Source organism: Pinus tabuliformis, chromosome 8, assembly GCF_031772625.1.
Source record: "Pinus tabuliformis cultivar Carrire ecotype Pingquan chromosome 8, CPIR1, whole genome shotgun sequence".
NCBI lineage: Eukaryota > Viridiplantae > Streptophyta > Pinopsida > Pinales > Pinaceae > Pinus > Pinus tabuliformis.
Window position 1 is genome coordinate 624,591,585 of NC_142294.1, and position 9,367 is coordinate 624,600,951.

A 9,367-nucleotide genomic window follows, 5' to 3' on the forward strand; every position below is an offset into this window, starting at 1 on the left:
ACATCAGACAAAGAACTCGCCATTTGGGAAAACAAGAACAGCAAAGCCTATGCATTGATCGCAGCATCTGTAAATGAAGAAGTAAGTCGTCATATTTCATCCTATTCCACTGCCTTTGAAGCTCTACAAAAGCTGAAAGAACTCTATGATACACATTCTGCACTAGAAGTTCTTCAGCTCATGATTAAACTCTTCACTCTTGAACTGAAAAATAATGATCCTCTTGCTCTTGCATCTGAAATAAAGTCTATAATGCATGATATTAAATCCACTAAGGTTGAGCTGGATATCTCTCTTATTGCCTTTCTCAAAGCACTCTATCCTACCTACTCCAATTATCTTGAGTCTTTACAAGCAAATGGAAATCTTAAAGACATAACCTTTGAGTCTCTTGTGAAAAAGTTTGTTGAAAGAGAGAAAGCCTTTGGAAAGAAAACAGTCCCTGAATCTTCTGAAGAGACTGTTTGCCTTGCTCATAAAGAAAAGCATCCTGCTCAAGATTCTACAAGAGGAAGAGGTGGACGAAGAGGAAGAGGAAGATACTTCAAAGGCAGGGGGGGCAGACATTCTCAAGCAGAAAAGGCAGATCTGCATTGCATTCGCTGCAAACGAAATGGATCACATGATGCTTCTACATGCAAGCTACCATGGGACAAAATTGAGCAGAGAAGAAATCAGCAGAAAGGTAAAACTGATGACACAAACAAAGGTAAAGCACCTGAATCCGCTCACTATATTGAGGCACAATGTAACATTGGAGTAAATGAAGATTTGTTTAATGCTTCACTTGCTTCTTCGAAAAATGACTGGTTGCTTGATTCAGGAGCAACCTGTCATATGACTCATAGGAAAGATTTTTTTGAAGATTTCACTGACAATGTTGATGGAGCAGTATACTTTGCAGATCAGTCAAAAATCAAGCCATCAGGGCTTGGCACAATCAGGCTTAAACTGCCTGGTCTTCCAGACTTTCTTCTGGACCATGTTCTATATCTCCCACAGCTCAAGAGAAACTTGTTGTCCCTGGTCCACATCCGCCAGCAAGGTCACTCCATTCATATGTTTGATGGCAAGCTTGAGGTAAGAAAGGCATCTGACCACTCACTTGTCATGAGAGGTATAGAAGAAGAAAGACTTCTTAAACTGCAAGGAACTTCTGCTCATGCACATCATTTCTCATATATTTCTCATCATGAAGAAGGTACACTTCCGTCAAGTTTATTATGGCATGCTAGATTTGGACATTTAAACTATGATAGTCTCCGCTTGTTGAAGAAAAATGGTGTTGTTGGTTTGCCTACAATTCCTAGAAAACATAAGCAATGTGATGCTTGCATTCTAGGAAAGCATAGCAAACAGTCTTTTCATGATTCACATTCAAGAGCACATAGGAAGCTTGAACTCATTCATTCAGATTTATGTGGTCCAATGCATGTTCCTTCTGCAAATGGAAATAAATATATCATGACATTTATTGATGATTACACCAGAATGTGTTGGGTTTATTTATTGAAGAACAAATCTGATGCTTTTCAAACATTCAAGAATTTTCATAAGTGGATTGAAAATGATGCACAATCTCATATTGGGTCTATTCGCACTGATAATGGAAAAGAATATACATCAAATGAATTTGAACACTATCTTCGCCAACATGGGATTAAACATCAAACAACTGTGCCTTATAATCCTCAACAAAATGGTGTAGCTGAAAGAATGAACAGAACAATTTTGAATATGGTACAATCCATGCTTTTCTTCAAAAATGTAAAGACAATGTTTTGGGTTGATGCTGTTCTATGTGCTGCATATATAAAGAATAGATGTCCATCTAATGCTATAAGAAACAAGACTCCTTATGAATTGTGGTATGGACATGTTCCTTCAGTAAAACATCTCAGGATCTTTGGTTCCACCTGTTATGCTTTAATACCAAAGGTACATAGAAACAAACTTGGTGCTAGAAGTCGTAAGTGTATCTTCCTGGGGTATTCAAACACATCTAAAGCATACCGCCTCTACAGTGAAGTAAATAAAAAGTTCGTTTTATCTAGAGATGTCATTTTTCTTGAATCATCCAAATCTGACAGTGTTGTTGAGCGGCAACTTGATCGCTTGGATAGATTCACAAAACCGAAATCATTTCAAGAGTTTGATAATCAAATTCCACATCTTGAAGGGGGGATTCCTATACTAGATCAACATGTGGAATCTTCTTCTGAAGAACAATCTCCCCTGCATGACACTCCAACAACGGATGATGCTTTAAGTGATGTAATTGATAGAATTGGGAGACTCAATCTTGATTCAGACCCAACTCAATCAACAGAGCAGCCTGGACCATCTCAGAAAGGTCCCCCAAAATGGCTGACAAAGACACTTGAAAGTGTTCATCCTGATGAAATTGGAAAAACAGGAACCAGAAATACAAACCGACAAGATGGAGGTGATGTAGATGACTCTAATTCACCTGTTAATATGGATGTTACTTATGATTGTGAATTGAACTTGTCTATAGATTTTGAACCAACTTCCTTCAAAGAAGTTGCTTCTCATGATGAATGGAAAGAAGCGATGCAGAAGGAGTATGATGCCCTCATAAAGAATGGCACTTGGAAGCTGGTTGATCCTCCATTTGGAACCAAACCAATTGGCTGCAAGTGGGTCTACAAGAACAAATACAAAGCTGATGGCTCACTTGACAAGCACAAAGCTAGGCTTGTGGCAAAAGGTTTTGCACAGAAGGAAGGGGTCGATTATGAGGAAACTTTTGCCCCCACAGCAAAATGAGCCACCATCCGGACACTCTTTGCACTAGCTGCTCAGAACGGTTGGAAAGTCCATCAAATGGATGTAAAAACTGCATTCTTGAATGGAGATCTAAAAGAGAATGTTTTTATGTCCCAGCCTGAAGGATTTGTTGTGAAAGGACATGAGCATAAAGTATGCAAACTTGTGAAGTCCTTGTATGGCCTCAAACAAGCACCACGAGCCTGGTATGAAAAACTAACTGAGCATCTTCTGAAACTCAACTTCAATCATTTTGATCTTGATGATGCAACTTTATTTGTCAAGAAGGTTGGCAAAACAGTTGTATATCTTGTGGTATATGTAGATGATCTTTTAATGACAAGGAACAATGAAAGCTATATTGCATCCATAAAGAAAGAATTAGGAAAAATCTTTGAAATGACTGATTTGGGCTATGTTCATTACTATCTTGGCATTGAAGTAACCCAACATCCAAAATCCATATTTCTTTCTCAAAAGAAATACATTGGAGATTTGTTAAACAGATTTGGCATGACAGAGTGCAATCCTCTTTCTACTCCAATGGAACAAAACTTGAAGCTCACATCTATTGAAGGAAAGGAATTTGAGGATGCAACAAAGTATAGACAGCTTGTAGGAAGTCTCATCTACCTCACTACTACCAGACCAGACATTTCATTTGTTGTTGGAATCCTCTCCTGGTTTATGCAAAAGCCTTGTGAGGGACATTGGTCTGCTGCAAAAAGAGTTCTAAGGTACTTGAAGGGAACTCAAGACCTTGGAATCAAGTATACACAGGTGGACGACTTCAGCTTGATTGGATACTCTGATTCAGACTTCGATGGAGACAAAGAAACTGGGGTATCTACTTCAGGATATGCTATGAGTCTTGGATCAGGAGCTGTCTCCTGGAGATCACGCAAACAATTAGTTCCAGCAGATTCCACAACAGAAGCAGAATACGTGGCAGCAGCTGAAGCAACGAAAGAAATTTTGTGGCTCAGGAAAATTCTTGAAGATTTGCAGGTAAAACAAGTACAATCAACTCCACTCATGATTGATAACACCTCTACAATAAAGTTGGCCAAGAACCCAAAGTTCCATGATCGTACTAAGCACATCAATACTAAATATCATCTGATCCGACATCATGTTGAGGCCAAAACAATCCATCTCCGTCATTGTTCCACAAATGAGCAAATTGCAGACATCTTCACCAAAGCGCTTGGAAGAGAAAAGCTTGAAAGATTCAGAACGATGCTTGGACTCACCAACATCCCTTCAGATTAAGGGGGGGAATGTTCACACCTAATCTTCAACGGTTGGGTGAACTGGAACGCGAACAGTCATCAAGAAGATGAACTGATCCGTTCCATTTCTGTATATAAATGATAGTTATCTAATGAATTGAGCAGTCAGTTTTCTTCTGTCTATTTTGGAGTTACCCTGGCCTGACAGATATTTCTCTACATACTTTTATTCTTCACATTATATGTTGGATTCAGGGGCTTCTCATAATTTGATGCCTCTCTCAGTGATGAAGTAGTTAAACCTCCAGATTACAAAACCATACAAGTATTTATATTCTTTTGATTCCAACAAAGTGAAGTGTGTGGGATTTATTAAGGATCTTGTGGTCTCTCTGGCTCAGATTCCATCCAGAAGCATTGTAATGGATGTAGTGGTTGCAGACATCCCAACCCGATTTGGAATGTTGTTGTCTAGATCTTGGGGAGCTAAGCTAGGAGGAGTGTTGAAGCTCGATTTCATGTATGCAATTATTCCAGTTTTTGGTGGAGAAGAAAGAAGGTTGTATAGGGAGTCAAGGTTTGTTAAAACCATCACAAAGGAGGGTTCTAGTAATTCTCCTATTTATAGTCAGGAAAAAAATAGTTTTTCATGTTTTATGTTGAGAGTACCTGAAGACGTCGCTGAGTATACACAGGTGCAGGTTCCTCCAGCAATTCAAAATAAGGAAGCAATAGTAAGTGGTGTTTGGAAGTTATATTTTGATGGAGCATATTCAAAGGAAGGGAATGGTGCAGGGGTTCTTCTACTTTCCCCAAAAGGTGAGATGATTCCCCTTTCTTAAAAATTAGAATTTGATTCTACTAATAATATAACAGAGTATGAGGTTTTGATTCTCAGTTTACAAGCTGCTAAACATATGGGGATAGAATGTATTTCTGTCTTTGGAGATTCTGAACTAGTTGTGAAGCAAATCAGAGAACAGTGTTAGACAAAACATCCAAGGCTTAGAGCCTATTAGAATGAAGTTTGGGATCTAGTGGATAATTTCTTTTCAGCTTTTAATATTCAATTTCTGCCAAGGGATGGAAACAGATTGGTTGATTCACTAGCAGTGGCAGCCAACACCTTTAAGCCCCCGCTAAATCCAAAGTTGAGGTATGAAGTTGAAATTCGCAGTAGACCTTCTATACCAGACAATATCAAATATTGGCAGGTATTTGAGGATGAAGAACAAATTAAAAGGTTTTTGGAAGTAGTAGGGGAGTTCTCTAATTCAGAAATTGATCAAGAAATGGGAGCTAAAGATGCACCAAAGGAGGAAATTGAGGATGAATTGCCTTGGAAAGATTCAATGGTTGGTCATAAAATTGTCCAATTGAAGAGTAATGTGATTCCTAAAGGTTTGGTACCCTTAGAAAAGTTGTTTGATGCAAATGATGTTGTTGTAAATGTTAGTAAGCAAAACTAGGATAATGATGTTGAGGATTGCAACCTTGGAACTGAACAACACCGTAAACTTGTGAAGCTGGAAAATGGCATCTCTCAAAATTCTAAGTACAAATATGTGGATTTGTTCAAAAAATGGTTGATGTTTTTGCATGGTCTTATGAAGACATCAAAACTTATAATACAGACATCATTCAACATAAGATCCCTTTTGAAGTCAGGGGCAAAGTCGTACAAACAAAAGTTAAGACAAATTGATCCTTTACTTTTGCTTTTGCCTTCAATAGAGAAGGAAGTGAAGAAATTATTGCAGGCAAAGATAATTGTTCCTCTCAGATATTCAGACTAGGTAGCTAATCTAGTGCCTGTGAGGAAGAAAAATGGAGAAATTAGATTGTGTATAGATTTCAGAAATCTAAATAGAACATCACTGAAGGACAATTATCCTCTGCCAAAGATGGACCACATCCTACAAAGAGTGACAGGATCTTCCAGATTATCCATGATCAATGACTTTTCAGGTTATAACCAAATTGTAGTGCACCCAGATGACCAGAAGAAAACAACCTTCACAACTCCATGGGGGACATTCATGTATGCAAAAATGCCATTCGTGTTGATGAACAATGGTGCAACCTTTCAGAGGGCTATGGATATAGCCTTTGTGGGAGAAAAAGATAAATTCGTGGTTATTTATTTAGATGATATTACAATGTTTTCCAGATCAGATGAAGAACATTTGAAGCACTTACAACAGACTTTTGAGAAGTGTAGAAGATATGGGTTATCACTGAATCCGAAAAAGTCTCACTTTGCTTTGAGAGAAGGGAAGTTGCTTGGGCATATTGTATCCAAGGAAGGGGTAAAAATTGACCCAAAACGAGTTGAAGCAATCAAGAATATAACTCTGCCTAGAAATAAAAAAGAAATTCAGATTTTCTTGGGAAGAATCAATTTTCTCAGGAGATTTATTCCCAATTATGCAGAGATTGTGAAAGAAATTACTGACATGTTAAAGAAAGATGCAGAGGTAAAATGGGATCCAGCTTCTAGAGAATATTTCACTAGAATTAAAGAAGATTTTGGAGAAGCTCCAATTTTGGTGAGTCCAGATTATAAAAAACCTTTCCAAATTTTTTCCTTTGCTTCACCTTTTACTGTTGCAGTTGTACTTCTGTAGAGAAATCATGACAACAAGGAACAACCAGTGGCCTTTTTCAGTAGAGTGTTAAGGGATGTTGAGTTGAAATATAACATCTTGGAGAAACAAGCTTATGATTTGGTGAAGGCTTTGAAAGCTTTTAGGACATATGTTCTGCAATCTCAGATCACTGCATATGTACCTAACTCTACAGTTAAAGATGTGTTAACTCAAAGTGATAGTGAGGGCAGAAGGGGAAAATGGATAGCCAAGATTCAAGAATACGATATGGACATCAAACCAACAAAATTAATAAAGGGGCAGGGATTAGCAAAGATCCCGACAGAAGCAAATTGCCAAGCAATGGGGATTAATTTGCTTGTTGAAGTTTCTGAGTCAAAGACAGTTAATGAAAAGGGAAAAGAGAAGGAACAAGATAACAGAATTCAGTATAAATATCTCTGCTCTGACTGGTATAAAAACATTGTTCATTACTTATCATTTCTTAGTTGCCAACTTCCCTAGACAGAACAAAATATAAAGCCCTTAGATTGAAAGCTCAAAAGTATGTGATAACAAATGGTCGATTATATTGGAAAGATCTTGTTGGTGTTTTATTGCTTTGTCTAACAGAGGGGGAAACAGTTGAGATCAATGTTGCCGTAATAGTTATGGGGATATTATCGGCGAGGGGAAAAACCGTAAAAATCGGGAAAAATCGGTAAAAATCAGGAAAAAATCGTAACATACAAAAATATTCATTTTTTCAATTTTTTTAATATCTAAAGCATCTACAACATAAAATAAATACATTGACACATAAATATGATAAAAGAACTAATATATAAGATGTGTAATATCATTTCTAGTGCTACATCACACATAACAGTGAATCATGTCCTGAATAGTAAGTCCTGACTCCTGAGTCCCAACTCAGCCTCAAAATATCAACAAAAAATATAATAATGTATCTCATATCATGAGTCATAATGTCATATACAATGAAATGAACCAAATAACTAAAGTCTAATACTATTGATTTCCTCTGCCCCTCTAGATGTAGATGCCGGTGGAGTTGGTAGTGGACTCTGCTGTGCTCTAGAAGTTGAAGAACTAGGAGCTACAGGAGGTAGACCACATCCTCTACTGGTGACAAGGGTAGCCTGGGTAGGTTGTGTCACCTTCTCCTCCTCATTAAAAAATCGGAGGAAAATATATATATATATATATATTTTCAAATATTTTTTCCCAAAAAATAGCGATTTTTACGAAAAAATCATAATTTTTTCAAGTTATCGCGATTTTTTCAGAAAAAAATAAAAATAAATAAAATAAAAAATATTAACAAAACAACAAATTAATAAATAAATAAATAAAATAGAAAATAAAAAAATAATAATAATAATAAAAAAAAAAAAAAAAAAAAATTTAGCGTAAAAATCGAGCGATAATATCGCCACACTTAAAAATCACGATTTTCTGATTTTATCGCGATAATATCGCAATTTTCGCAACACTGGTTGAGATTTTTAATGAATATCACGGATGTCTTTGTGGTGGCCATTATAACTGGAAGGTAACAACACATAAAATCTTGAAAGCTGGTTTCTATTGGCCTTCTTTATTTTCAAATGTTTTTAGGCTGGTTAGAAGTTGTAACAAGTGACAACTTTTTGCTAAGAAGAAAAATTGGCACCTCTACCATTGATTCCTGTATTTGTTGAAGAACCTTTCAGACATTGGGGATTAGATTTCATTGGGGAGATAAATCCACCTTCTAGTGGACAACACAAGTGGATCTTAACAACCACTGATTATTTTACGACATGGGTGGAAGCAATTCCAGCCAAGGAAGCAACTGATACAATGGTAATCAAGTTCCTCGAAATAAATATTTTTGAAAGGTTTCGCTACGCCAAGAAGTTGGTTACAGACAATGCCCAAGTATTCAAATCTGCAAAATTAATTAATTTCCGCCAGATTCTCTCATTCTACCACCTATTATCCTCAAGGAAATGGGTTGGCAAAGTCTTCAAACAAAACTCTGGTAAGAATACTCAAGAAAGCAATTGCAGATAATAAGAAGAATTGGGATTCTCAGCTAAAGTTTGCCTTGTGGGCCAACAGAGTGACTACCAAAAGGTCCACTGGTAAGTCACCCTTTGAGTTAGTGTATGGTACAATAGCTCTTTTTCCTAGGCATCTAGCTAAACCAGTAGTTGCACTCATTCAAGATGCTAAGGAGGAACCTAATGCATTAACTCGAAGGATTAACCAGCTAGTAGAACTCAATGAGAATAGAGAGCAGGTGATTGAAAATCTAATCAGCTACCAAGAAAAGATGAAACTTGTTTTTGACAGAAAGGCCAAGGAGATAATCTTTCAGCCTAGAGATCTTGTCTTGAGATGGGATGTTAGAAGGGAAGAAAAAGGTAAGCATGGAAAATTCGATCCTCTGTGGTTTGGACCTTTCAAAATAGCAGAAGTCAGAGCCAATAATACTTTCATTCTGGAAAATTTGGAAGGAGAACTACTGCAGCTTCCTGTCAATGGGTAGTATTTGAAACACTACTTTCAACATTGAGCATTTTTAATTTCTTCCATTGTAAATACTGGTTTGATCACTGTAAGTACCCGGTGAGCTTTTCATTGTAATGTTTTAAGCTATGATATGACTCCATGCCCGAAGTGAAGGCACTAATCTGTGGTTCTTAGTGTTTGCTCTAAAACACTATCCCAAGTGGAGCCAGATGTTGT